Raw genomic sequence first — 27,923 nt, forward strand, 5'->3', positions numbered from 1 at the left:
TTCCTGCTCTCTCTACTCTCTCTTTCCTGCTCTCTCTACTCTCTCTACTCTCTCTTTCCTGCTCTCTCTACTCTCTCTTTCCTGCTCTCTATACTCTCTCTTTCCTGATCTCTCTACTCTCTCTTTCCTGATCTCTCTACTCTCTCTTTCCTGATCTCTCTACTCTCTCTTTCCTGATCTCTCTACTCTCTCTTTCCTGCTCTCTCTACTCTCTCTACTCTCTCTTTCCTGCTCTCTATACTCTCTCTTTCCTGCTCTATCTAATCTCCCTTTCCTGCTGTCTCTACTCTCTCTTTCCTGCTCTCTCTACTCTCTCTTTCCTGCTCTCTCTACTCTCTCTTTCCTGCTCTCTTTACTCTCTCTTTCCTGCTCTCTCTACTCTCTCTTTCCTGCTCTCTCTACTCTCTCTTTCCTGCTCGCTCTGCTCTCTTTACTCTCTCTTTCCTGATCTCTCTACTCTCTCTTTCTTGCTCTATCTACTCTCTCTTTCCTGCTCTATCTACTCTCTCTTTCCTGCTGTCTCTACAATCTCTTTCCTGCTCTCTCTACTCTCTCTTTCCTGCTCTCTCTACTCTCTCTTTCCTGATCGCTCTACTCTCTCTTTCCTGATCTCTCTACTCTCTCTTTCCTGCTCTATCTACTCTCTCTTTCCTGCTCTATCTACTCTCTCTTTCCTGCTGTCTCTACTCTCTCTTTCCTGCTGTCTCTACTCTCTCTTTCCTGCTGTCTCTACTCTCTCTTTCCTGATCTTTCTACTCTCTCTTTCCTGATCTCTCTACTCTCTCTTTCCTGCTGTCTCTACTCTCTCTTTCCTGATCTTTCTACTCTCTCTTTCCTGCTCTCTCTACTCTCTCTTTCCTGCTGTCTCTACTCTCTCTACTCTCTCTACTCTCTCTTTCCTGCTCTCACTACTCTCTCTTTCCTGCTCTCTCTACTCTCTCTTTCCTGCTGTCTCTACTCTCTCTTTCCTGATCTTTCTACTCTCTCTTTCCTGCTCTCTCTACTCTCTCTACTCTCTCTACTCTCTCTACTCTCTCTTTCCTGCTGTCTCTACTCTCTCTTTCCTGCTCTCTCTACTCTCTCTTTCCTGATCTCTCTACTCTCTCTTTCCTGCTCTCTCTACTCTCTCTTTCCTGCTGTCTCTACTCTCTCTTTCCTGATCTCTCTACTCTCTCTTTCCTGCTCTATCTACTCTCTCTTTCCTGCTCTATCTACTCTCTCTTTCCTGCTGTCTCTACTCTCTCTTTCCTGCTCTCTCTACTCTCTCTTTCCTGCTCTCTCTACTCTCTCTTTCCTGCTATCTCTACTCTCTCTTTCCTGCTGTCTCTACTCTCTCTTTCCTGCTGTCTCTACTCTCTCTTTCCTGATCTTTCTACTCTCTCTTTCCTGATCTTTCTACTCTCTTTCCTGCTCTCTCTACTCTCTCTTTCCTGCTGTCTCTACTCTCTCTACTCTCTCTACTCTCTCTTTCCTGCTCTCACTACTCTCTCTTTCCTGATCTTTCTACTCTCTCTTTCCTGCTGTCTCTACTCTCTCTTTCCTGCTCTCTCTACTCTCTCGTTCCTGCTGTCTCTACTCTCTCTTTCCTGATCTTTCTACTCTCTCTTTCCTGCTCTCTCTACTCTCTCTACTCTCTCTACTCTCTCTTTCCTGCTGTCTCTACTCTCTCTTTCCTGCTGTCTCTACTCTCTCTTTCCTGCTCTCTCTACTCTCTCGTTCCTGCTGTCTCTACTCTCTCTTTCCTGATCTTTCTACTCTCTCTTTCCTGCTCTCTCTACTCTCTCTACTCTCTCTACTCTCTCTACTCTCTCGTTCCTGCTGTCTCTACTCTCTCTTTCCTGATCTTTCTACTCTCTCTTTCCTGCTCTCTCTACTCTCTCTACTCTCTCTACTCTCTCTTTCCTGCTCTCTCTACTCTCTCTTTCCTGCTCTCTCTACTCTCTCTTTCCTGCTCTCTCTACTCTCTCTTTCCTGCTGTCTCTACTCTCTCTTTCCTGCTCTCTCTACTCTCTCGTTCCTGCTGTCTCTACTCTCTCTTTCCTGATCTTTCTACTCTCTCTTTCCTGCTCTCTCTACTCTCTCTACTCTCTCTTTCCTGCTCTCTCTACTCTCTCTTTCCTGCTCTCTCTACTCTCTCTTTCCTGCTGTCTCTACTCTCTCTTTCCTGCTGTCTCTACTCTCTCTTTCCTGATCTTTCTACTCTCTCTCTGTGAAAAAGTATTTTCGGAGTGGGATCCCATAACAAAAGTAATGTGGTGGCACTGGCTGGCAGAAGGCCAAGTTCTCTGTTCTCTGCCCTCTCTCTCTCTACTACTCTTCTCAGTGGAGAACCATCACTCACTCTGCCTTCCTCGTGTTCTCTCTACTCTTTCTCTCCCATTCTATGTGTGTTAGATCTAAAATGCTCTACAAACACTCTCACACAGACACGCACGCACGCACACACACACACACACACACACACACACACACACACACACACACACACACACACACACACACACACACACACACACACACACACACACACACACACACACACAGAGACACACACACACAGAGACACACACACAGAGACACACACACACACAGAGACACACACAGAGAGAGACAGAGGTGACTCTGAAAAGCTTTGACACTCAGTGTGTCTCAAAGAGGTGTGTGAAGGCCTCATAAACCGGAGAGAAAAAAGAAAGAGTGAAAAGAGAGTGAAAAAAGAGAAAAAGAAAGAGCTGACAAGCTCTTTTTAGTTGAGAGAGAAGGCTTTACACAGACATGGCCAAAGAGCTCTATTTTATGTCATCCAACAGATGTAAATGCCAGGAGTTTGTTAAAGGTATTGGCACTTGGATTGGATCCGGTGCTTTGGTCAGATGACATGAAAATAGAGGTCTTTGGCCACACACACCAGTGGTGGGTTTGGCATCAACATGAGAATGAGTAAACATAAAAATAACCCTAAACCTACTGTAAAATATGGTGGTGGATCTTTGATGTTATGGGGCTATTTTGCTCCCATTGGTTCTGGGGGCCTTGTGAAGGTCAACTTTCATGAACTTTACACATTACCGGGACATTTTAGCCCAAAACCTGTTTGCTTCTGCGAGGAGGCTGAAATAAGGCAGTAAGTGGATCTTCCAGCAAGACAATAATTCCAAGCACACATCAAAATCCACAAAGAAATGGTAAATTGGCCACAAAATCAACATTTGGCAATGGCCATCTCAGTCTCCGGACTTGAAACCCATTTAAAACCTGTGGTCTTCCAGGCCCAGCTCAGCCACTAGCCAGGCCAGTCATCCAGGCCCAGCTCAGCCACTAGCCAGGCCAGTACACAGCACGTGTAGCCAGTAACCACCATTCTCACACACACCACAGCAGCTGAAATAGCCACAGGAAAAGGGAAGTGGTCACATATTTATTCACAGACAGGCAGTGGCAGTCAATCGGTCGGTGGCTGTGAGAGAAAGAGCTGAGCCTCACTCCCTGACTGGGTCCCTCTATGTTTCACGAGATGTCAAAGGACTTACAGGATATCAAAGACCACCTCCAGGACTGGCCTGTGTGAGGTGTGTGTGTGTGTGTGTGTGCGTGCGTGCGCGCGTGTAAAAAAAATCCTGAAGAAGTTCAAAAGCTGAAACGCGTTGGTTCTACTTTTAGCAATAAATATGCTATTTATTTAATTCCATTGTCCTCCAAGAGTTGCTAAATTTCCTCTCTGCCTCAGTTTGCTCTTCAATTCATGCACCTTGGCTGGAAAGCAAAGTATCGGCAGTGAAACCTTCCCTTTCTGTGTGTGAGTCATCACACTGTGTTTGCATTGTCTGCAGTTGGTGACATCAACCAACACGTTACATCATCTACAGAGCTTCAACATGGACTTTGTTAATGGACCAAAAGAGTTGAAAATCGTCATAGACAACCCCATGGTAAGCTTTTAGTTGTCCAGACCGGAGAATCTCTTTTGTTCTATTCTGCTTTGTTGTCCTCCAGTCAGACACAGATATATCCCCAGAGTAGAAGGCTGCTGTCTAGCCCTGTGTTGTCTTGTACAGCAAACTGGGTCACTCTTTGGCTGACAAACATACTGAGTGGCTAAAGTCAGGGTAAGATCACCAGGCACTAAGTGTGTGTCTGTCTGCCTACTGAATAATACAACACCAGCCACACAGGGCGAGGGGTCTCTCTCTGTGTGTGTGTGTGTGTGTGTGTGTGTGTGTGTGTGTGTGTGTGTGTGTGTGTGTGTGTGTGTGTGTGTGTGTGTGTGTGTGTGTGTGTGTGTGTGTGTGTGTGTGGGAGGGGGGTGTTAGTGTGAAGGGACTCAGACAGGCAGGAATGTACTGTGCTACATTAGGAAGGGAAGGCATTTCATATGAAGTGATGTACTAGCCTAAATGAGGGTCTTTTCATTTGAAATAGTGAGGGGAGTGTACATTTGCAGACAGGCAGAGTGGGGCACATGACTGCAGGGGATTTTAATGTGAAGTATGCAGACAGAAAGGTGGCTGCAGAGAGAGTAGTAAAGTGAAGAGTACTAGACTCTGCTTTTTCCTGTCTGGGTGTCTGGGTTAGACTACCATGGGCACTGCCTAGGGCCCGGGGCTGAGGGGGGAAAGTGTGTGTGTGTGAGAGCGTGTGTGTGTCTGTAGGTGCATGCTTGTATGTGTATGTGTGCCTGGCGTAGACGGGGTAGAGGTAGGAAGGAGAATATGATTTGGTGTGAATAATTCAGCTCAGCATTGGTATTTGATTAGGATCCTCATTAGCTGTTGTGAAAGCAGCAGCTCCTCTTCCTGGGGTCCAACACAAAACATAAAACATGACATAATAAAGAACATTAGTCGACAAGAACATCTCAAGGACAGAACTACATCAATTTAAAAGGCCTACATATCAATACATACACATTCTATCTAGGTCCAACAGGGGAGAGGGGTTGTGAGGTGTTGTTTCATCTGTTTTTTAAACCAGCTTTGCTGTTTATTTGACCAAAATGAGATGGAACAGAGTTTCATGCAATAATGGCTCTATATAATACTGTACGCTTTCAGCCAATCCTCCTCAGGCCCTTTACAAGGGGAGGGGCTGTACATAAGGGGGACAGGAAGTCAGAATGGCATAAGGGCTATTTGTTGGAGGCAAAACTGATCCCTGAGTACGGAATGTACGGAGAATGGATGTATGATTTTCAAGGAAAAATAACAAGCTGCTCTCTCTCTCTCCTCCTGCTCTATTCATTCTCAAAGGTAGCTCACCTTCTATGCCCCTCTGCTTTCCCCTTTTCAAGGACGCCCCTAATTATCTACCTCTACACCCTCTTGCCCTGTCTCCATCTCTGACAGACAGAGAACATTCACTGCAGTTCTTGAAGTAATAAACACTATTGTTTTCTCCAGTGATGTTCAGATGGCTGTGTGTGTGACTGACACTCTGTACTGTTGCACCGAGCAGTGCAACAGGGCACAGCACATCGAGACATTCCCCTTCTCCACTTCTCCCACTTTACTCTCATCCTCTCCTCCCTCTGCTTTCCCTTTCCACCATTTTAAACCTAGGGAAGAGAGACTGAGGGAAGAGAGACTGAGGGAAGAGAGACTGAGGGAAGAGCAACAGTCTCTGTTGCCTCAAAACTCTGTTGCCTCAGTCTCTGTTGCCTCAGTCTCTCTCCCTCAGTCTCTCTTGCCAGTCTCTCTTGCCTCAGTCTCTCTTGCCTCAGTCTCTCTCCCTCAGTCTCTCTTGCCTCCATCACTCTTCCCTCCGTCTCTTTTCCCTCAGCCTCTCTCCCTCAGTCTGTCTTGCCTCAGTCTCTCTTACATCAGTCTCTCTTGCCTCAGTCTCTCTTGCCTCCATCTCTCTTCCTCAGTCTCTCTTGCCTCCATCTCTCTTCCTCAGTCTCTCTTGCCTCTGTCTCTCTGTCTCTCTTCCCTCCGTCTCTCTTGCCTCTGTCTCTCTTGCCTCCTCCGTCTCTCTTGCCTCCTCCGTCTCTCTTCCCTCAATCTCTGTTGCCTCAGTCTCTGTTGCCTCAGTCTATGTTGCCTCAGTCTCTCTCCCTCAGTCTCTCTTGCCTCAGTCTCTCTTGCCTCAGTTTCTCTTGCATCAGTCAGTCTTGCCTAAGTCTCTCTTCCCTCAGTCTCTCTCCCTCAGTCTCTCTTGCCTCAGTCTCTCTCCCTCAGTCTCTCTTGCCTCAGTCTCTCTCCCTCAGTCTCTCTGCCTCCGTCTCTCTTGCCTCCGTCTCTCTTGCCTCAGTCTCTCTTGCCTCGGTTATAAATGGTGAAGCTAAAACACAGCAAGTTAACACAACCAGACCAGTTTACAGAGCAGAGTGGAGGAGGGGAGGAGAGAGAGAGCAGAGCTCACATAGCTACACACTGACCTACATACGTTTCCACCCAGCTGATTGAGTCTTATGCTGAGGCCTTCGGCCAATCACAGGCAGAGGTGGAGTGCCAGCCAGCCAATGGCATGGGCCGTCCTACACAGAGATCTCACACTGTCTCCGTAGTTCATATAGTTTTCAGTCATCACACATGGAGAGGAAGAGAGGCAGAGAGAGAGTGTAACGTTTACTGTTCATTTTGATTGTTTCTTTCACTTTTGTTTATTATCTACTTCACTTGCTTTAGCAATGTTAACATGTTTCCCATGCCAATAAAGCCCTTGAATTGAATTGAGAAAGAGCAAGGGAGAACTCCACAGATGAGAGAGAGGCAATAAGAATGAGTAGCTAAAACAGAAAGGTGGAGGGAGAGAGATAGGGGAGGGAGTGAGAGAGAGAACGAGAGAGAGGTGGAGAGAGAGGGGAAAAAAGAGACAGAAAAAGAGCTGGGAAGTTCAATGTGGCCAGACAGACAAAAATAAACAGATATTCCTCTCTCTTTCCCTCCCTCCCTCCCTTCTCCAATGGCAGTAGTGCAACTGTCTGCAGAGAGACAGAGGAGGGCTAATGCTAGCTAATGCTAAAAAGTGGATTAGCGCCCTATATCTGTCCCTGTTCCTTTCCCTGCTCACAGGCTAAGCTAATGCTAGCCTTTTCTGGCCTAGCACAGTCTGTGCCCTGTCCTCCCTGGGTCTTAAAGTTTTAATGGGCCTTTAAGTTCCTTAAGACACAACCAAAAATATCAACTATTAAAAGAGTAGTCTGGGATCTCATGAAAACAAGTTAGTCTAATTGTGTTCATGTACCTTAGTACAAGATGGCGCCGGAGGGGAGGGCTGCCATTTTATCGCCTCTTAACCAACCATATTTTGTTAGTTTTTTCGCGTTGTTAGTAACTTGTTTTGTACATAATGTTGCTGCTACCGTCTCTTATGACCGAAAAGAGCTTCTGGACATCAGAACTGGGATTACTCACCTCAAACTGGACGAGGAGTTCTTCTTCAATGAGTCTGACGCGAGGGATATACTACAGACACAACCGACCAGGCCCAGAGGGATATACTACAGACACAACCGACCAGGCCCAGAGGGATATACTACAGACACAACCGACCAGGCCCAGAGGGATATACTACAGACACAACCGACCAGGCCCAGATCCCTGTGATTTGCTGGAAAAGGAAACGTAGGCTTCGCGGAAAGAGATCAGGATGCCTTGTGAGGATCAGGTGACGAGTGGCTAATCTGCCCTTGCCTTCCATTCTGCTAGCTAACGTTCAATCGCTGGAAAATAAATGGGACGAACTGAAAGCACATATATCCTAATAAGGGGACATTAGAAACTAATATCTTACGTTCCACAGAGTCGTGGTTGAACGACGACATTAACAACATACAGCTGGCAGGTTATACACTCTATCGGCAGGACAGAACAGTAGCCTCTGGTAAGACACGGGCGGGGGCCTATGCATATTTTTAAACAATAGCTGGTGCATGATATCTCAGGAAGTCTCAAGATTTTGTTCGCCTGAGGTAGAGTATCTCATAAGCTGTAGACCACACTATCTACCTAGAGAGTTTTCATCTGTATATTTTGTAGCTGTCCGAGACTGGCACTAGAACCGCACTCAATGAGCTGTATTCTGCCATAAGCAAACAGGAAAACGCTCATCCAGAGGCGGCGCTCCTAGTGACCGGGGACTTTAATGCAGGGAAACTTAAATAAGTTTTACCTAATTTCTATCAGCATGTTAAATCTGCAACCAGAGGGCAAACAATTCTAGACCACCTTTACTCCACACACAGACACGTACAAGCTCTCCCTCGCCCTCCATTTGGCAAATCTGACAATAACTAGATCCTCCTGATTCCTGCTTACAACCAAAAATTAAAGCAGGAAGCAACCGTGTCTATAAAAAAGTGGTCGGATGAAGCAGATGCTAAACTACAGGACTGTTTTGCTAGCACAGACTGTAATATGTATGTAGAGATACTGGTGTGCAAAAGAGCAGAAAAGTAAATAAATAAAAACAGTATGGGGATGAGGTAGGTAAATTGGGTGGGCTATTTACCGATGGACTATGTACAGCTGCAGTGATCAGTTAGCTGCTCAGATAGCAGATGTTTAAAGATGGTGAGGGAGATAAAAGTCTCCAACTTCAGCGATTTTTGCAATTCGTTCCAGTCACAGGCAGCAGAGAACTGGAAGGAAAGGCGGCCAAATGAGGTGTTGGCTTTAGGGATGATCAGTGAGATACACCTGCTGGAGCGCATGCTACGGATGGGTGTTGCCATCGTGACCAGTGAACTGAGATAAGGCGGAGCTTTACCTAGCATGGACTTGTAGATGACCTGGAGCCAGTGGGTCTGGCGACGAATATGTAGCTAGGGCCAGCCGACTAGAGCATACAAGTCGCAGTGATGGGTGGTATAAGGTGCTTTAGTAACAAAACGGATGGCACTGTGATAAACTGCATCCAGTTTGCTGAGTAGAATATTGGAAGCTATTTTGTAGATGACATCGCCGAAGTCGAGGATCGGTAGAATAGTCAGTTTTACGAGGGTAAGTTTGGCGGTGTGAGTGAAGGAGGCTTTGTTGAGGAATAGAAAGCCGACTCTAGATTTGATTTTAGATTGGATATGTTTGATATGAGTCTGGAAGGAGAGTTTACAGTCTAGCCAGACACCTAGGTACTTATAGATGTCCACATATTCTAGGTCAGAACCATCCAGGGTGGTGATGCTAGTCGGGCATGCGGGTGCAGGCAGCGAACGGTTGAAAAGCATGCATTTGGTTTTACTAGCGTTTAAGAGCAGTTGGAGGCCACGGAAGGCCATGGAAGGAAGCCACGGAAGGAGTGTTCTATGGCATTGAAGCTCGTTTGGAGGTTAGATAGCACAGTGTCCAAGGAAGGGCCAGAAGTATAAAGAATGGTGTCGTCTGCGTAGAGGTGGATCAGGGAATCACCCGCAGCATCATTGATATATACAGAGAAAAGAGTCGGCCCGAGAATTGAACCCTGTGGCACCACCATAGAGACGACCAGAGGACCGGACAACATGCCCTCCGATTTGACACACTGAACTCTGTCTGCAAAGTAGTTGGTGAACCAGGCAAGGCAGTCATTAGAAAAACCGAGGCTACTGAGTCTGCCGATAAGAATATGGTGATTGACAGAGTCGAAAGCCTTGGCCAGGTCGATGAAGATGGCTGCACAGTACTGTCTTTTATCGATGGCGGTTATGATATCGTTTAGTACCTTGAGCGTGGCTGAGGTGCACCCGTGACCGGCTCGGAATCCAGATTGCACAGCGGAGAAGGTACGGTGGGATTCGAGATGGTCAGTGATCTGTTTGTTGACTTGGCTTTCGAAGACCTTAGATAGGCAGGGCAGGATGGATATAGGTCTGTAACAGTTTGGGTCCAGGGTGTCTCCCCCTTTGAAGAGGGCGATGATTGCGGCAGCTTTCGAATCCTTGGGGATCTCAGACGATATGAAAGAGAGGTTGAACAGGCTGGTAATAGGGGTTGCTGACAATGGCGGCGGATAGTTTCAGAAATAGAGGGTCCAGATTGTCAAGCCCAGCTGATTTGTACGGGTCCAGGTTTTGAGCTCTTTCAAAACATCTGCTATCTGGATTTGGGTAAAGGAGAAGCTGGGGAGGCTTGGGCGAGTAGCTGCGGGGGGGGCGGAGCTGTTGGCCGAGGTTGGAGTAGCCAGGAGGAAAGCATGGCCAGCCGTTGAAAAATGCTTGTTGAAGTTTTCGATTATCATGGATTTATCGGTGGTGACCGTGTTACCTAGCCTCAGTGCAGTGGGCAGCTGGGAGGAGGTGCTCTTGCTCTCCATGGACTTTACAGTGTCCCAGAACTTTTTGGAGTTAAAGCTACAGGATGCAAATTTCTGCTTGAAAAAGCTGGCCTTTGCTTTCCCAAAATGGACTGTGATGCTGATGATATCCTCAATGAAAAGATAAAATATACAGACCACAAAGTTCAATTGGCTATACTTAAACTCTTTAACATCATCCTTGGCTCTGGCATCTTCCCCAATATTTGGAACCAAGGACTGATCACCCCAATCCACAACAGCGGAGACAAATTTGACCCAAATAACTACTGTGGGATATGCGTCAACAGCAACCTTAAGAAAATCCTCTGCATTATCATTAGCAGCAGACTTGTACATTTCCCCAGTGAAAACAATGTACTGAGCAAATGTCAAATGGGCTTTTTATCAAATTACTGTACAACAGACCACATATTCACCCTGCACACCCAAATTTACAAACAAACAAACCACGACAAAGGCAAAGTCTTCTCATGCTATGTTGTTTTCAAAAAAGCTTTTGACTCAATTTGGAATGAGGGTCTGCTATACAAACTGATGGAAGATGGTGTTGGGGGAAAAACATACAACAATATTAAATCCATGTACACAAAGAACAAGTGTGAGGTTAAAATTGGCAAAAAACACACACATTTCTTTCCACAGCCGCACCCTCTTCAACATATACAATTGAAGTCGGAAGTTTACATAAGTTTACACCTTAGCCAAATACACTTTCACTTAGTTTTTCAAAATTCCTGACATTTAATCGGAGTAAGAATTCCCTGTCTTAGGTCAGTTAGGATCACCACTTTATTGTAAGAATGTGAAATGTTAAAATATTAGTAGAGAGACTGATTTATTTCCGCTTTTATTTCTTTCTTCACATTCCCAGTGGGTCAGAAGTTTACATACACTTAATTAGTATTTGGTAGCATTGCCTTAAATTGTTTAACTTAGGTCAAACATTTCGGGTAGCATTCCACAAGCTTCCCACAATAAGTTGGGTGAATTTTGGCCCATTCCTCCTGACAGAGCTGGTGTAACTGAGTCAGATTTGTAGGCCTCCTTGCTCGCACATGCTTTTTAAGTTCTGCCCACAAATGTTTTATAGGATTGAGATCAGGACTTTGTGATGGCCACTCCAATACCTTGACTTTGTTGTCCTTAAGCCATTTTTCCACAACTTTGGAAGCATGCTTGGGGTCATTGTCCATTTGGAAGACCCATTTGTGACCAAGCTTTAACTTCCTGACTGATGTCTTGAGATGTTGCTTCAAAATATCCACAACATTTCCCCGCCTCATGACGCCATCTATTTTGTGAAGTGCACCAGAGGACATTTCTCCAAAAAGTACAATCTTTGTCCCCATGTGCAGTTGTAAACAGTAGTCTGGCTTTTTTATGGCAGTTTTGGAGCAGTGGCTTCTTCCTTGCTGAGCAGCCTTTCAGGTTATGTAGATATAGGACTCATTTTACTTTGGACTTTTGTACAAGTTTCCTCCAGCATCTGCATAATGTCCTTTGCTGTTGTTCTGGGATTGATTTGCACTTTTTGCACCAAAGTACGTTCATCTCTAGGAGACAGAACGCATCTCCTTCCTGAGCGGTATGTTGGCTGCGGGGTCCCATGGTGTTTATACTTGCATACTATTGTTTGTACAGATGAACGTGGTACCTTCAGGTGTTTGGAAATTGCTGATTGGCTGATTTATTTAGATTTTCCCATGATGTCAAGCAAAGAGGCACTGAGTTTGAAGGTAGGCCTTGGAATAGATTCACAGGTACACCTCCAATTGACTCAAATGATGTCAATTAGTCAATCAGAAGCTTCTAAAGCCAGGTCATCATTTTCTGGAATTTTCCAAGCTGTTTAAAGGCACAGTCAACTTAGTTTATGTAAACTTCTGACCCACTGGAATTGTGTTACAGTGAATTATAAATGAAATAATCTGTATGTAAACAATTGTTGGAAAAATGACTTGTGTCATGCACAAAGTAGATGTCCTAACCGACTTGCCAAAACTATAGTTTGTTAACAAGAAAATGTTGGAGTGGTTGAAAAACTAGTTTTAATGACTCCAACCTAACATGCTGACCAGACTGGACACGTCACGTGCGCGAGCGTTGCTAAATAAATTTAGCAATCCATGTTATTCAATCATTGCACCCACACTGTGTCTGCGATGCCAAGGTACGTCTGTGATGCCAAGGGCTAAAATAGAAGTAATTCCTATTTCTGACGCAGATTGCACTGAAAGTCCTGCCTCTCCCATCTCCTCATTGGTTTATAGAAGCAGGTACCCACGTGCCATCTCCTCATTGGTTATACCCAAGTGGGTGATTGAAAGACGAACTGTTTTGCCGGTCGTATTGGTAATACTATGAAAGTTTAGATGCCGAGCACCATATAAGTTCAAAGATGAAAAAGTCTGGAAGAAGGAGAGATGACTAGAAACGATTCGGTGGCCGTTTTATGTGTGGATTAATTGTCGGAGTAGAGGACCTTGTGCATTTCAGGTAAAATAACAACTCAATGTTTATATCCCAGGACAAATTAGCTAGCAACAGCAAGCTAGCTAAATAGGACAAATTAGCTAGCAAATGCAAGCTAACGAGCTAAATTGCCATACATGTTTAATGCTTTTCGACCTGTCCCCAAATTAATGTCATTGGATCAGAGTTTTTAATTTTTTTAAATTTACCCCCAATTTCGTGGTATCCAATTGTTGGTAGCTACTATCTTGTTTCATCGCTACAGCTCCCGTACGGGCTCGGGAGAGACGAAGGTTATGCGTCCTCCGATACACAACCCAACCAAGCCGCATCCAACCCGGAAGCCAGCCGCACCAATGTGTCGGAGGAAACACCGTGCACCTGGCAACCTTGGTTAGCGTGCACTGCGCCCAGCCCGCCACAGGAGTTGATGGTGCGCGATGAGACAAGGATATCCCTACCTGCCAAACCCTCCCTAACCCGGACGACGCTAGGCCAATTGTGCATCGCCCCACGGACCTCCCGGTTACAGCCGGTTACGACCGGTTACGACAGAGCTTGGGCGCGAACCCAGAGTCTCTGGTGGCACAGCTAGCGCTGCAGTACAGCGCCCTTAACCACTGCGCCACCCGGGAGGCCCTAGAGTTTGATTTGATATTTTAACCTACGTGTCATGATCGCATTTGGTGTAAGGGGACAAAATAAATGTGTGCACGATAGAGCACGATGGCACACGCGCACAGCCGGTTTGGGTTCCGTGTAAGTGTATGTAAACTTCCGACTTCATCTGTATATCAACGAATTGGCTAGGGCACTAGAACAGTCTGCAGCACCCAGCCTCACCCTACTAGTATCTGAAGTCAAATATCTACTGTTTGCTGATCATCTGGTGCTTCTGTCTCCAACCAAGGAGGGCCTACATCAGCACCTAGATATTCTGCACAGATTCTGTCAGACCTGGGCCCTGACAGTAAATCTCAGTAAGACCAAAATACATAGTGTTCCAACAAAGGTACAGTTACAGGACCACAAATACAAATTCCATCTAGACACCGTTGCCTTACAGCAAACAAAAAACGATACATACCTCGGCCTAAACATCAGGACCACAGGTAACGATACATACCTCGGCCTAAACATCAGGACCACAGGTAACGATACATACCTCGGCCTAAACATCAGGACCACAGGTAACGATACATACCTTGGCCTAAACATCAGGACCACAGGTAACGATACATACCTCGGCCTAAACATCAGGACCACAGGTAACGATACATACCTCGGCCTAAACATCAGGACCACAGGTAACGATACATACCTCGGCCTAAACATCAGAACCACAGGTAACGATACATACCTCGGCCTAAACATCAGGACCACAGGTAACGATACATACCTCGGCCTAAACATCAGGACCACAGGTAACGATACATACCTCGGCCTAAACATCAGGACCACAGGTAACGATACATACCTCGGCCTAAACATCAGGACCACAGGTAACGATACATACCTCGGCCTAAACATCAGAACCACAGGTAACGATACATACCTCGGCCTAAACATCAGGACCACAGGTAACGATACATACCTCGGCCTAAACATCAGGACCACAGGTAACGATACATACCTCGGCCTAAACATCAGGACCACAGGTAACGATACATACCTCGGCCTAAACATCAGGACCACAGGTAACGATACATACCTCGGCTTGAACATCAGGACCACAGGTAACGATACATACCTCGGCCTAAACATCAGGACCACAGGTAACGATACATACCTCGGCCTAAACATCAGGACCACAGGTAACGATACATACCTCGGCCTAAACATCAGGACCACAGGTAACGATACATACCTCAGCCTGAACATCAGGACCACAGGTAACGATACATACCTCGGCCTAAACATCAGGACCACAGGTAACGATACATACCTCAGCCTGAACATCAGTACCACAGGTAACTTCCACAAAGCTCTTGAACAATCTTAGAGACAAGGCTACAAGGGCCTTATATGCCATCAAAAGGAACATTAAATTTGACATACCAATTAGAATCTGGCAAAAAAAGACTTGAATCAGTTCTAGAACCCTTTATGGTTGTGAGGTCTGGGGTCCACTCACTAACCAATAATTCACAAAATGGGACAAACACCAAATTTAGACTCTGCATGGAGAATTCTGCAAAAATATCCTCTGTGTACAATCTAAAACAGCAAATAATGCATTCCGAGCAGAATAAGGCCGATACACGGTAATGATCAAAATCCCCCAAAAAGATGTTAAATTCTACAACCACCTATTTTAATATATTTTTTATTTAACTAAGAGCAAATTCTTATTTACAATGACGGTCTACCCCGGCCAAACCCTCAAGGAAGCGATTCCCAAACCTCCCATAACAAAGCCATCACCTACAGAGAGATGAATCCAGAGAAGAGTTCCCTAAGCAAGCTGGTCCTGGGGCTCTGTTCACAAACACAAACAGACCCAACAGAGCTCCAATGACAGCAATACAATTATACCCAACCATATCATGAGAAAATAAAAAGATCATTATCTGACATATTGGAAAGAATTAACAAAAAAACTGAGCAAACTAGAATGCTGTTTGGCCCTAAACAGAGAGTACACAGTGGCAGAATACCTGACCACTGTGACTGACACAAACTTAAGGAAAGCCTTTTTGACATTTGTAATGTCTTTATTCTTTTAGAACTTTATTGTTCATTTAAATATAGTTTATTATCTAGTTCACTTGCTTTGACAATGTTACATACGCTTCCCATGCCAATAAATCCCTTAAAGTGAATTGAATTGAGAAAGAGAGAGTGAGAGAGACCCACATTAACAAATACTACAGTTTACTATAGAACACTATAGTGCTTACTATAGAATTCTGTAGTAAACTGTAGTATACTGTAGAATACTATACTACACACTGTAGTATCCCTTGATCATGTGTAGTACTTACTATAGAAGGTTGAAATATACTGTAGAATATTATGGTAAATACTACAAAATTCTCTGAAAAAAAAACCTGAAGTAAATACTACATTAATGTCAGCAAAAACACTCCAGTTTTTTTAAACTATAGTAAATACTACAGAATTCAATTTGCATATACCGTTCCCATTCCCCTCCCCCATATCTCAATTTGTGCCACCCATATGTGAGAAACCTACAATACATGGAGCATGTATAGAGCATGTATTGTGTTCCCTTTAGACCCCAGACCTTCAGACCCCAGACTTACCTACCTACAGGTTATGGAAAATCTGCTCTTTTAGTATTTCTCCAATAGTTTTCCTCAAAGATGATACTTTGTACTACAGTAAATACTACAGTATACTACAATCTGCAAAAACACTACATGAATTACTGTAGTATATACAATTTATTTTACTACATTTAACTGCAAAAACACTACAGTGAATACTACAGTAAAGTCTGCAAAAACACAACAGTGAATACTATACTATTTATACCACAGCATAGTATTTTTATAGAGAGAGAGAGCTTCAGACATACTGTACACAGATCAGTCAGATCAGAGCATTCATCAAACAGCCCACTGGCATGGCACACTCCACCCAGTAGCCACACACACACACCTGAATGTTGTGAAACCACCACAGACCGACTGTTATGGAGGGAACTAAAAGGTCACACTGGGGCCCATCAGAGGTGTCAGTGGTGGCACTATCACCCAATAACATCACTTCAAAACCTCTCTCTCCCCATCTCCCTCATTCCTTGCACACTCTCCACCAAGTATGACATTCTGTAATACCACTAAACCCAACCTCCCTTTAAGCAGAAACATCCTGTAATACCACTAAACCCAACCTCCCTTTAAGCAGAAACATCCTGTAATACCACTAAACCCAACCTCCCTTTAAGCAGAAGCATCCTGTAATACAACTAAACCCAACCTCCCTTTAAGCAGAAGCATCCTGTAATACCACCAAACCCAACCTCCCTTTAAGCAGAAGCATCCTGTAATACCACTAAACCCAACCTCCCTTTAAGCAGAAGCATCCTGTAATACCACTAAACCCAACCTCCCTTTAAGCAGAAGCATCCTGTAATACCACTAAACCCAACCTCCCTTTAAGCAGAAGCATCCTGTAATACCACTAAACCCAACCTCCCTTTAAGCAGAAGCATTCTGTAATACCACTAAACCCAACCTCCCTTTAAGCAGAAGCATTCTGTAATACCACTAAACCCAACCTCCCTTTAAGCAGAAGCATCCTGTAATACCACTAAACCCAACCTCCCTTTAAGCAGAAGCATTCTGTAATACCACTAAACCCAACCTCCCTTTAAGCAGAAGCATCCTGTAATACCACTAAACCCAACCTCCCTTTAAGCAGAAGCATCCTGTAATACCACCAAACCCAACCACCCTTTAAGCAGAAGCATCCTGTAATACCACTAAACCCAACCACCCTTTAAGCAGAAGCATTCTGTAATACCACCAAACCCAACCACCCTTTAAGCAGAAGCATCCTGTAATACCACTAAACCCAACCTCCCTTTAAGCAGAAGCATCCTGTAATACCACCAAACCCAACCACCCTTTAAGCAGAAGCATCCTGTAATACCACTAAACCCAACCACCCTTTAAGCAGAAGCATTCTGTAATACCACCAAACCCAACCACCCTTTAAGCAGAAGCATCCTGTAATACCACCAAACCTAACCACCCTTTAAGCAGAAGCATCCTGTAATACCACTAAACCCAACCTCCCTTTAAGCAGAAGCATCCTGTAATACCACTAAACCCAACCTCCCTTTAAGCAGAAGCATTCTGTAATACCACTAAACCCAACCTCCCTTTAAGCAGAAGCATCCTGTAATACCACTAAACCCAACCTCCCTTTAAGCAGAAGCATCCTGTAATACCACTAAACCCAACCTCCCTTTAAGCAGAAGCATCCTGTAATACCACTAAACCCAACCTCCCTTTAAGCAGAAGCATCCTGTAATACCACTAAACCCAACCTCCCTTTAAGCAGAAGCATCCTGTAATACCACTAAACCCAACCTCCCTTTAAGCAGAAGCATCCTGTAATTGAAGCTGAAGGAGATTGTAGATAAATAAATAGAAGCATCAATGACACAGAGTGACAGACAGGACCAACAGTTTGTTGATGGAGCCAGTATGCTGCTAGTTGAATAGGTGAGGTTTCATCGGGCTAGGCAGGGAAGGGGCTGCTGTGGCACGCTATTCTGCCTGTTCCCTCTTTGTATTTACAAAGAAAAACCATGCATCTTTCTGCAGCGGCTGCAAAAAAAAGGATGGGAAAAAAAGAACAAAAGTCGGAGAAGAAAACGGAAAGAAAAACAACCAGAAGCAAGGGAAGGGAATGAGGAAAAGAGGGAGGGGGGGAGGCACACTAACCATATATAAAGAGACGGCCGCCCATCCAGCATCCACACAGATACGCTATCAGTAAAAGTGATGTATTGTGGGTAGGAGAGAGAAGGCACAAAGGGCTCTGCAGTGCAGAGGGAAGAGGTGGATTTGGAGTACATCAAGAAACACACACATTCACACACACCCTCCCCCTGCTTACCCATATGAACACACACAAAACATACCTGATTTCTCTCACTGATATACACACACACGCATACACACAAACACAGTGGTCCACACGTGCGGTGCACAAGCGTGCACAAACACACACAAAAACACGCACACACAGTGTGCATTAATCAGACTAAAAGCCTTTCAGAGGTGCAGTGATGTCATCGCACTACGATAATCAACAGTCCACTCCCTCAGGACAACCATGCTACAAAGGTTCTCTCTCCTTTCGCTCCTTCCCTCTTTCTCTCACTCCATCCCTCTCTCCCTCTACCTCGCTCTCTCTCTTCCCTCTCTCTCTGCAGGCGTATTAGTAGATGGCTAAATCTTTTGATGGGGGACCATGAATTATGCAGAGTTTAACTGAAGTGCTCATATGAAAATGGATCCCGACCCATATTGACCCGTTTACTTGGAAAAACCCCCAGCAACAATAAGCTCTCTCTCAGGTCTTGTGGGATCCCAGTCACTTTATCATGACAGAGACACGAGGTGGAGAGTGGAGTGCCCCTTGTTGCCCTGTCAAAACCTGACTGCTATAAGACCACTCTGGAGACTGAGAGGGCCTACCACGGTCGACGGCAGTGTTCGAGTGACGCGGTCATGGACAAGTCTCTGTGTGTGGAGGGCCCTACAGAACACCTCGTCTCTGTGTGTGGAGGGCCCTACAGAACACCTCGTCTCTGTGTGTGGAGGGCCCTACAGAAAACTATGGTAAATCTCATCTCTGTGTGAGGAGGCCCACAATAAAAAAGATTATAGTGTATAGTATGGTAGGAATACTATACTGTAGTATTCACTGTAGTGTTTTTGCGGACTATTTACTGTAGTATACTGTAGTATGTATAGCTTACTATAGCTTACTATAGTATAAATAATGTAGTAAATAATAGTAGTATATACTATAGTAATTATTGTAATGCTTTTGCAGACTGTAGTACTGTATACTGTAGTATTTACTGTAGTGTTTTTGCAGACTGTAGTATACTGTTGTATTTAATGGAGTGTTTTTGGGGACATTACTGTAGTATTTACTAAAGTGTTTTTGTTTTATTATCTTTGACATAGAAGTGGAGGCTTTCTCCTTGAGGAAACCTACTGGAGAAATAATAAAAGAGCACATTTTCTATAACCTGTAGGTAGGTAGGACTGAGCTTCTGCTCTAAGAAACACTAAGAAATTATATATCAAGTACTACACATGATCAAAGGAAACTACAGTGTTCTACAGCATACTATAGTTCACTACATGATTCTATAGTAAGTACTATAGTGTTCTATAGTAAACTGTAGTATTTTTTCTGTGGGAGGGCCCTGTCGAACACAACGCAAGCTTCTGTATCATGGTAAAAAAAAAACATCACTACTATAAAACAGTTTGTTCCAGTGTAGCAAATAGATAGAGTGATAGATAGCAACAGATGGTCCCATCTGTGTCCACTAGAGAAGCATTGGTATTACTGGTACAGTAGACAAGCTGGCCTAACAACAGTCTGCTGTTCTTTATGTAGACCCTACTCTGTTTTTTTCCCTACCCCCAATCTTTTCTTCTCCTCTTCTCTCCCCTGATCTGTCCTCCCTCCCTGCTGCTCCCCCCTGCCCTGCTCAGCCCTGCTCTGCTTTGCTCTGTAGGAGAGGACATGTATGATGGTCTCCCTGGAGTCTGGACACTCAGCTCATAAGATCACAGCGAGAGAGAGAACGGGGGAGTAAGAGAGAGAACAGGGGGAGTGAGTGTCACCCCATGTCACAGAGAACTGGTCCTCCACACATCAAAAGAAAGGAAGAGAAAAAAGGGAGAAGGGAGAGAGTAAAATGACCCTCTCCAGCAGTGCCTGTTTGATTGACAAATGACTTCCTTGTAGGGATAGTGGTCCTGGGATAGTAAATGACAATGAGTACACACTCAAATGTCCCACTGCAACTGGACTATAACATAAACCCATAGAATTATGAAGACAGACGCGGCATGAGAGAGAGGGAGAGAGAAAGAGAGACAGAGAGAGAGAAAGAGAGCGAGAAAGAGAGAGTGAGAAAGAGAGAGAGAGAAAGATAGAGAGAGATGCAGTGTGTGTGCGTGCATGTGTGCGTGCGCGTGTGTGTGTGTGCGTGCGTGTGTGCGTGTATGTGTGCGTGTGTGTGTGTGTGCGTGCATGTGTGCGTGCGCGTGTGTGTGTGTGTGCGTGCGTGTGTGCGTGCGTGTGTGCGTGTGTGTATGTGTGCGTGTGTGTGTGTGTGTGTGCGTGCATCTGTGCGTGCGTGCGCGTGTGTGTGTGTGTGCATAAAACAGATGGAGTGGAAGGCTCTGTGTCTGGGTAGAGCAGCTAGATAGAGTGGAAGGCTCTGTTTTTGGGTAGAGCAGCTAGATAGAGTGGAAGGCTCTGTGTCTGGGTAGAGCAGCTAGATAGAGTGGAAGGCTCTGTGTCTGGGTAGAGCAGCTAGATGGAGTGGAAGGCTCTGTGTCTGGGTAGAGCAGCTAGATGGAGTGGAAGGCTCTGTGTCTGGGTAGAGCAGCTAGATGGAGTGGAAGGCTCTGTGTCTGGGTAGAGCAGCTAGATAGAGTGGAAGGCTCTGTGTCTGGGTAGAGCAGCTAGATAGAGTGGAAGGCTATGTGTCTGGGTAGAGCAGCTAGATGGAGTGGAAGGCTCTGTGTCTGGGTAGAGCAGCTAGATGGAGTGGAAGGCTCTGTTTCTGGGTAGAGCAGCTAGATAGAGTGGAAGGCTCTGTGTCTGGGTAGAGCAGCTAGATGGAGTGGAAGGCTCTGTTTCTGGGTAGAGCAGCTAGATAGAGTGGAAGGCTCTGTTTCTGGGTAGAGCAGCTAGATGGAGTGGAAGGCTCTGTTTCTGGGTAGAGCAGCTAGATAGAGTGGAAGGCTCTGTGTCTGGGTAGAGCAGCTAGATGGAGTGGAAGGCTCTGTGTCTGGGTAGAGCAGCTAGATGGAGTGGAAGGCTCTGTTTCTGGGTAGAGCAGCTAGATAGAGTGGAAGGCTCTGTTTCTGGGTAGAGCAGCTAGATAGAGTGGAAGGCTCTGTGTCTGGGTAGAGCAGCTAGATGGAGTGGAAGGCTCTGTGTCTGGGTAGAGCAGCTAGATGGAGTGGAAGGCTCTGTGTCTGGGTAGAGCAGCTAGATGGAGTGGAAGGCTCTGTGTCTGGGTAGAGCAGCTAGATGGAGTGGAAGGCTCTGTGTCTGGGTAGAGCAGCTAGATGGAGTGGAAGGCTCTTTGTCTGGGTAGAGCAGCTAGATGGAGTGGAAGGCTCTGTGTCTGGGTAGAGCAGCTAGATGGAGTGGAAGGCTCTGTGTCTGGGTAGAGCAGCTAGATGGAGTGGAAGGCTCTGTGTCTGGGTAGAGCAGCTAGATGGAGTGGAAGGCTCTGTGTCTGGGTAGAGCAGCTAGATGGAGTGGAAGGCTCTGTGTCTGGGTAGAGCAGCTAGATAGAGTGGAAGGCTCTGTGTCTGGGTAGAGCAGCTAGATCGAGTGGAAGGCTCTGTGTCTGGGTAGAGCAGCTAGATAGAGTGGAAGGCTCTGTGTCTGGGTAGAGCAGCTAGATAGAGTGCAAGGCTCTGTGTCTGGGTAGAGCAGCTAGATAGAGTGGAAGGCTCTGTGTCTGGGTAGAGCAGCTAGATGGAGTGGAAGGCTCTGTGTCTGGGTAGAGCAGCTAGATGGAGTGGAAGGCTCTGTGTCTGGGTAGAGCAGCTAGATGGAGTGGAAGGCTCTGTTTCTGGGTAGAGCAGCTAGATGGAGTGGAAGGCTCTGTGTCTGGGTAGAGCAGCTAGATGGAGTGGAAGGCTCTGTGTCTGGGTAGAGCAGCTAGATGGAGTGGAAGGCTCTGTGTCTGGGTAGAGCAGCTAGATGGAGTGGAAGGCTCTGTGTCTGGGTAGAGCAGCTAGATAGAGTGGAAGGCTCTGTGTCTGGGTAGAGCAGCTAGATAGAGTGGAAGGCTATGTGTCTGGGTAGAGCAGCTAGATGGAGTGGAAGGCTCTGTGTCTGGGTAGAGCAGCTAGATGGAGTGGAAGGCTCTGTTTCTGGGTAGAGCAGCTAGATAGAGTGGAAGGCTCTGTGTCTGGGTAGAGCAGCTAGATGGAGTGGAAGGCTCTGTTTCTGGGTAGAGCAGCTAGATAGAGTGGAAGGCTCTGTTTCTGGGTAGAGCAGCTAGATGGAGTGGAAGGCTCTGTGTCTGGGTAGAGCAGCTAGATGGAGTGGAAGGCTCTGTGTCTGGGTAGAGCAGCTAGATGGAGTGGAAGGCTCTGTGTCTGGGTAGAGCAGCTAGATGGAGTGGAAGGCTCTGTGTCTGGGTAGAGCAGCTAGATAGAGTGGAAGGCTCTGTGTCTGGGTAGAGCAGCTAGATAGAGTGGAAGGCTCTGTGTCTGGGTAGAGCAGCTAGATAGAGTGGAAGGCTCTGTGTCTGGGTAGAGCAGCTAGATAGAGTGGAAGGCTCTGTGTCTGGGTAGAGCAGCTAGATGGAGTGGAAGGCTCTGTGTCTGGGTAGAGCAGCTAGATGGAGTGGAAGGCTCTGTGTCTGGGTAGAGCAGCTAGATGGAGTGGAAGGCTCTGTTTCTGGGTAGAGCAGCTAGATGGAGTGGAAGGCTCTGTTTCTGGGTAGAGCAGCTAGATAGAGTGGAAGGCTCTGTTTCTGGGTAGAGCAGCTAGATGGAGTGGAAGGCTCTGTGTCTGGGTAGAGCAGCTAGATGGAGTGGAAGGCTCTGTGTCTGGGTAGAGCAGCTAGATAGAGTGGAAGGCTCTGTGTCTGGGTAGAGCAGCTAGATAGAGTGGAAGGCTCTGTGTCTGGGTAGAGCAGCTAGATCGAGTGGAAGGCACTGTGTCTGGGTAGAGCAGCTCCCAATGCGCCTTGGGGCTGTGGAGCGATTTCATGCCCCCATAAGCAATGAACCACACACACATCAATACACACACGCTCTACAGAGCTTTCCTCTCTCCCTGTCCAGCCACCCGTGTCAGATGAAAACCATCATAGCATGTAAGAAAAAGTAGAGCGAGAGAGAAGTAGAAAGAGAAAAGTATAGAGAGAGTATTAAAACTCAACTATAGTCTGCATTTGAGAAACCTTGTACTATTCACAATATTACAGTCTATTCATGGTCTCTGGCCTAGAACACTGCAGAACACATATAGTCCTATGGCTTGACCTAGGTCAACCGTTCCCTCAATATTAGAGAATTAACCACTCTCTAATTCATCGAATCTATTAATGTAACATTGATTGGGTTTAGGCTACTACATGATACTCAAATATTCCCTATACCCATCATGAGGTTACTACAACCTAGCATCTGAATTAAAGTTTACAATGTAGGTGCACACAGGTCGAGATAATTATTTAAAGTGACAGACAGTGACACATTCAGTACAGCCTTGCACACTCTTGCATATACAATAGCTGATTTGGGTGTAATCATTAGTCCAACAGTTGCAAACGAGAATTTCTATTGGACAAATTCAGGTATGTTTGCTTCCGTTTAAGAAACGCTTTTCAACAGAATCGGCTAAATGAATACACCCCTGATGACGTGTAAACACAATTCACTTTCATTGTAGCCACGTTGTATTCCTTCTCGCATCTATGCACTCTACTCCTCTCACCTCTTCCCTTTGCTTGTGGACTTCAATGCACAACACATCAGCTGTATGTGACCAGGCGAAAAAACCTTTCCAAGCCAAACCATGGAACCACTACAGACAGCCTACATCGTTGTCACCATTTTAGCTAAAGTAATGTCATAGTCAACATAGCTAATAGAACTAACATTCATGCAGTAACGTTACAATGTACAGTCAGCAATCAGTTTAGCACTTACACCGACAGGCCCCGGTGGAAATACATTTGTAAAACCAAAAGCTTATCTTGACTTGGAAGAGTTCCAGTGTTGTGTGGGATAGTCATAGCCAGCTAGGTGACATAGCATCCCTCTTTTTAACAGGGTGTTTAAGTAGGCTAAACTAGCTAGCTGCATTTGCTAGCTAAGTAAGTGAAACTACAAGTAAAACTAAATCTCTTTCTATCTCTCACTTGCTTCTCCTTCATTTTGGAAGAAATGTATTTGTTCAAAACTGTTCAATTATTGTCTTTCTCTGTCTTTGAGTCAACAACTCACCACATGTTATGCACTGCAGTGCTAGCTAGCCCTAGCCTATGCTTTCAGTACTAGATTCCAGAGGTGGGACCAAGTCATTGATTTACAAATCACAAGTAAGTCTCAAGTCTTAGCACTCAAGTCCCAAGTCAAGTCCCAAGTCAAGATAGGCAAGTCCGCGTCAAGTCTCAAGTCAAGACTGTCAAGTATCAAGTCAAGTCTCAATTCCTAAACTTTGAGTTTCGAGTCCTAAACAAGTCATAATGTGCTCTTCACCAAATGTAATACCATTTCATATTTAACAAGAGTAATAGTATATTACATTTATGCAAATCATGAATGCTTTTAAAAATATATTTAGTATTTTCCAAATAAACTTTATATTTCCATGGAAATACATGGGTAGCCAGGAGAAAGACACATCAACATATTGTCGTGCTCTCTCTCTCTCTCTCTCTCTCTTTCCTTCCTTCCTTCCCTCTCTCTCTCTTTCCCCCTCCCTCCTTGTCTCTTTGTCATTCTCTCTCTCTCTCTCTCTCCTTCCTTCCTTCCCTCTCTCTCTCTCTTTCTCTCTTTCCCCCTCCCTCCGTCTCTTTGTCCTTCTCTCTCTCCCTTTCTCTCTCTCTCTCTCTCTCCTTCCTTCCTTCCCTCTCTCTCTCTCTTTCCCCCTCCCTCCGTCTCTTTGCCCTTCTTCCTTCCCTCTCTCTCTCTCTTTCTTCCTCCCTCCATCTCTTTGTCATTCTCTCTCTCCCTCCATCTCTTTGTCATTCTCTCTCTCCCTCCGTCCCTTTGTCATCCTCTCTCTCCCTTCGTCTCTTTGTCTTTCTCTCTCTCCCTTTCTCTATTTTTCCTTCTCTCTCTCTCTCTCTCTCTCTCTTTCATTCCTTCCTTCCTTCCCTTTCTATCTCTCTCTTTTTCCCTCCCTCCCTGTCTCTTTGTCCTTCTCTTTCTCTCTCTCATTCCTTCCTTCCTTCCTTCCTTCCTTCCTTCCTTCCTTCCTTCCTTCCTTCCTTCCTTCCTTCCTTCCTTCCTTCCTTCCTTCCTTCCTTCCTTCCTTCCTTCCTTCCTTCCTTCCCTCCCTCCATCTCTTTGTGTTTCTCTCTCTCCCTCTGTCTCTTTGTCCTTTTCTCTCTCCCTTTCTCTCTTTTTCCTTCTCTCTCTCTCTCTCTCTCTCTCTCTCTCCCTCTCTCTCTTTCTCTATTTCCCCCTCCCTCCCTGTCTCTTTGTCCTTCTCTCTCTCTCCCCCTCTTTTTCTCTCTATTTCCCCCTCCCTCCCTGTCACTTTGTCCTTCTCTCTCTCTCTCTCTCTCTCCTTGCTTCCTTCCTTCCTTCTCTCTCTCTCTCGCTCTCTTTCTCTCTTTCCCCCTCCCTCCCTGTCTCTTTGTCCTTCTCTCCCTCTCTCTCTCCTTCCTTCCTTCTCTCTCTCTCTATCTCTCTCACTCTCTTTCTCTCTTTCCCCCTCTCTCCGTCTCTTTGTCCTTCTCTCTCTCCCTCCATCTCTTTGTCCTCCTTCCTTCCTTCCTTCCTTCCTTCCTTCCTTCCTTCCTTCCTTCCTTCCTTCCTTCCTTCCTTCCTTCCTTCCTTCCTTCCTTCCTTCCTTCCTTCCCTCTCTCTCTCTTTCCCCCTCCCTCCCTGTCTCTTTGTCCTTCTCTCTCTCTCTCTTTCCCCTTCCTTCTCTCTCTCTCTCGCTCTCTTTCTCTCTTTCCCCCTCCCTCTGTCTCTTTGTCCTTTTCTCTCTCTCTCTCTCCCTCCATCTCTTTGTCCTCCTCTCTCTCCCTCCATCTCTTTGTCCTTCTCTCTCTCCCTCCGTCTCTTTGTCATCCTCTCTCTCTCTCCATCTCTTTTTCCTCCTCTCTCTCTCTCCATCTCTTTGTCATTCTCTCTCTCCCTCCATCTCTTTGTCCTTCTCTCTCTCCCTCCATCTCTTTGTCCTTCTCTCTCTCCCTCCATCTCTTTGTCCTTCTCTCTCTCCCTCCATCTCTTTGTCCTTCTCTCTCTCACTCCGTCTCTTTGTCCTCCTCTCTCCCTCCATCTCTTTGTCCTCCTCTCTCTCCCTCCATCTCTTTGTCCTTCTCTCTCTCCCTCCGTCTCTTTGTCCTTCTTCCTTCCTTCATTCCTTCCCTCTCTCTCTCTCTCTTTCTCTCTTTCCCCCTCCCTCCCTGTCTCCGTCTCTTTGTCCTCCTCTCTCTCTCTCTCTGTCCCTCCCTCTCTTTGTCCTTCTTCCTTCCTTCCCTCTCTCTCTCTCCTTCCTTCCTTCCTTCCCTCTCTCTCTCTTTCTCTCTTTCTCTCCCTCCTTCTCTCTCTCCCTTTCTCTCTTTTTTCCTTATCTCTCTATCTCTATCTATATCTATATCTATACATCTATATATATATATATATATATATATATATATATACACCTAAAACAATCCTGCCATGAAGTTACAATCATTTATTAAAAGGTACATCAAAACAACTGACACTGGACTGAGGCCTACAATTTGAACACTGGCCTGAATGTCTGAGAATTATTTATTTTTAAATCTCTTATCTCTGGGCCCTATGATGCATTGCATTTGCAAAAGACCAAATTCGATAAAAGTCTGTCAGTCATTTGTGCACGATGAGGCCGCAGTATGATGCCACCATGGCTGAAGACACGCTCCACCGGAGCACTGGAGGCTCTGCCAAGACCCTGATGGCCACTCGGGACAGTGAAGAAAGAGACGTCCCGAACAAGAGGGCATTCTGTCCTTTGCATATGTCAAGGTAGTGACTTAGCTGGAGTGGTCCCAACAGCTTTCTTCAGCCTCTTACAGTATGCTGCAAACAGCCCTTCTTCTTGTCCAAGACTATGGTCCTCTCTTCCTCATCAACAAGAGGCACAGCTTGCTCAGTCTCTGCAGCATCTTGCACAATCAGTTCTGGCAAAACGTGAAAGCATAGCAGAAACCAAAAGGCCGGTATTAGAGTATCGGTGATGCAGTGGGTTACACTGAACAAGTATTATTGTGGCAGTCAATTGGATAAAATTATGAGAAAAAGTTACATTAAACTCCATAATATTTACATTTCACTCTTTGTGCCACCTCCTCCTTGACCAGCACATGGTGCTCCAACCACATCAGAAAGAAAGCTGGATCCAAGGCAGCTGCTTTGAGGTAGACTGGATCTGAAAAGGGGGCAGTGATTCCATCTTGTGTTCTGGTCATTTTCACATTGATGAAGATTCCAAGAAATCTTTTGTTCAGGGATGCCTGGAGACTTCTGACCAGGCCGCTCAGGAAATGGACTTGAGGCTTCCACTGCTCCAGGTGGTGATTCAGGGACAGGACCGAGGGAACAACAGAACTGACTGTGACTATCTTCTCCCCCTGTGTCATATCTGTTGCTTCTCCAAATGGCTTCAGGATGTCCCCCAACTCCTTCAACTTATTCCACTCCCGTACTGGGAACAACAACTCCTTGTGCCCAGCCTTTTCTAGAACATGACTGAGCTTTAGATGGTCACATTAGATAACTGCCTTCACTTGTCTCAGTGTTGAG

The 27,923-nt window shown here is 45.7% G+C and overlaps 1 protein-coding gene and 1 non-coding gene across 2 annotated transcripts in view; both read right to left on the reverse strand.

The window, feature by feature from the left end:
• The window catches only part of foxo3b (forkhead box O3b), a 93,789-nt gene that overhangs the window by 37,657 nt on the left and 28,209 nt on the right, over positions 1-27,923 (reverse strand). The gene's annotated exons all lie outside the window — the stretch shown is intronic.
• Positions 19,384-19,440, reverse strand: LOC116356256 (U7 small nuclear RNA). The gene has a single exon (XR_004204743.1). It is a non-coding gene; the product is annotated as a U7 small nuclear RNA (small nuclear RNA).

This window comes from Oncorhynchus kisutch, linkage group LG21 (assembly GCF_002021735.2).
Source record: "Oncorhynchus kisutch isolate 150728-3 linkage group LG21, Okis_V2, whole genome shotgun sequence".
Taxonomy (NCBI): domain Eukaryota; kingdom Metazoa; phylum Chordata; class Actinopteri; order Salmoniformes; family Salmonidae; genus Oncorhynchus; species Oncorhynchus kisutch.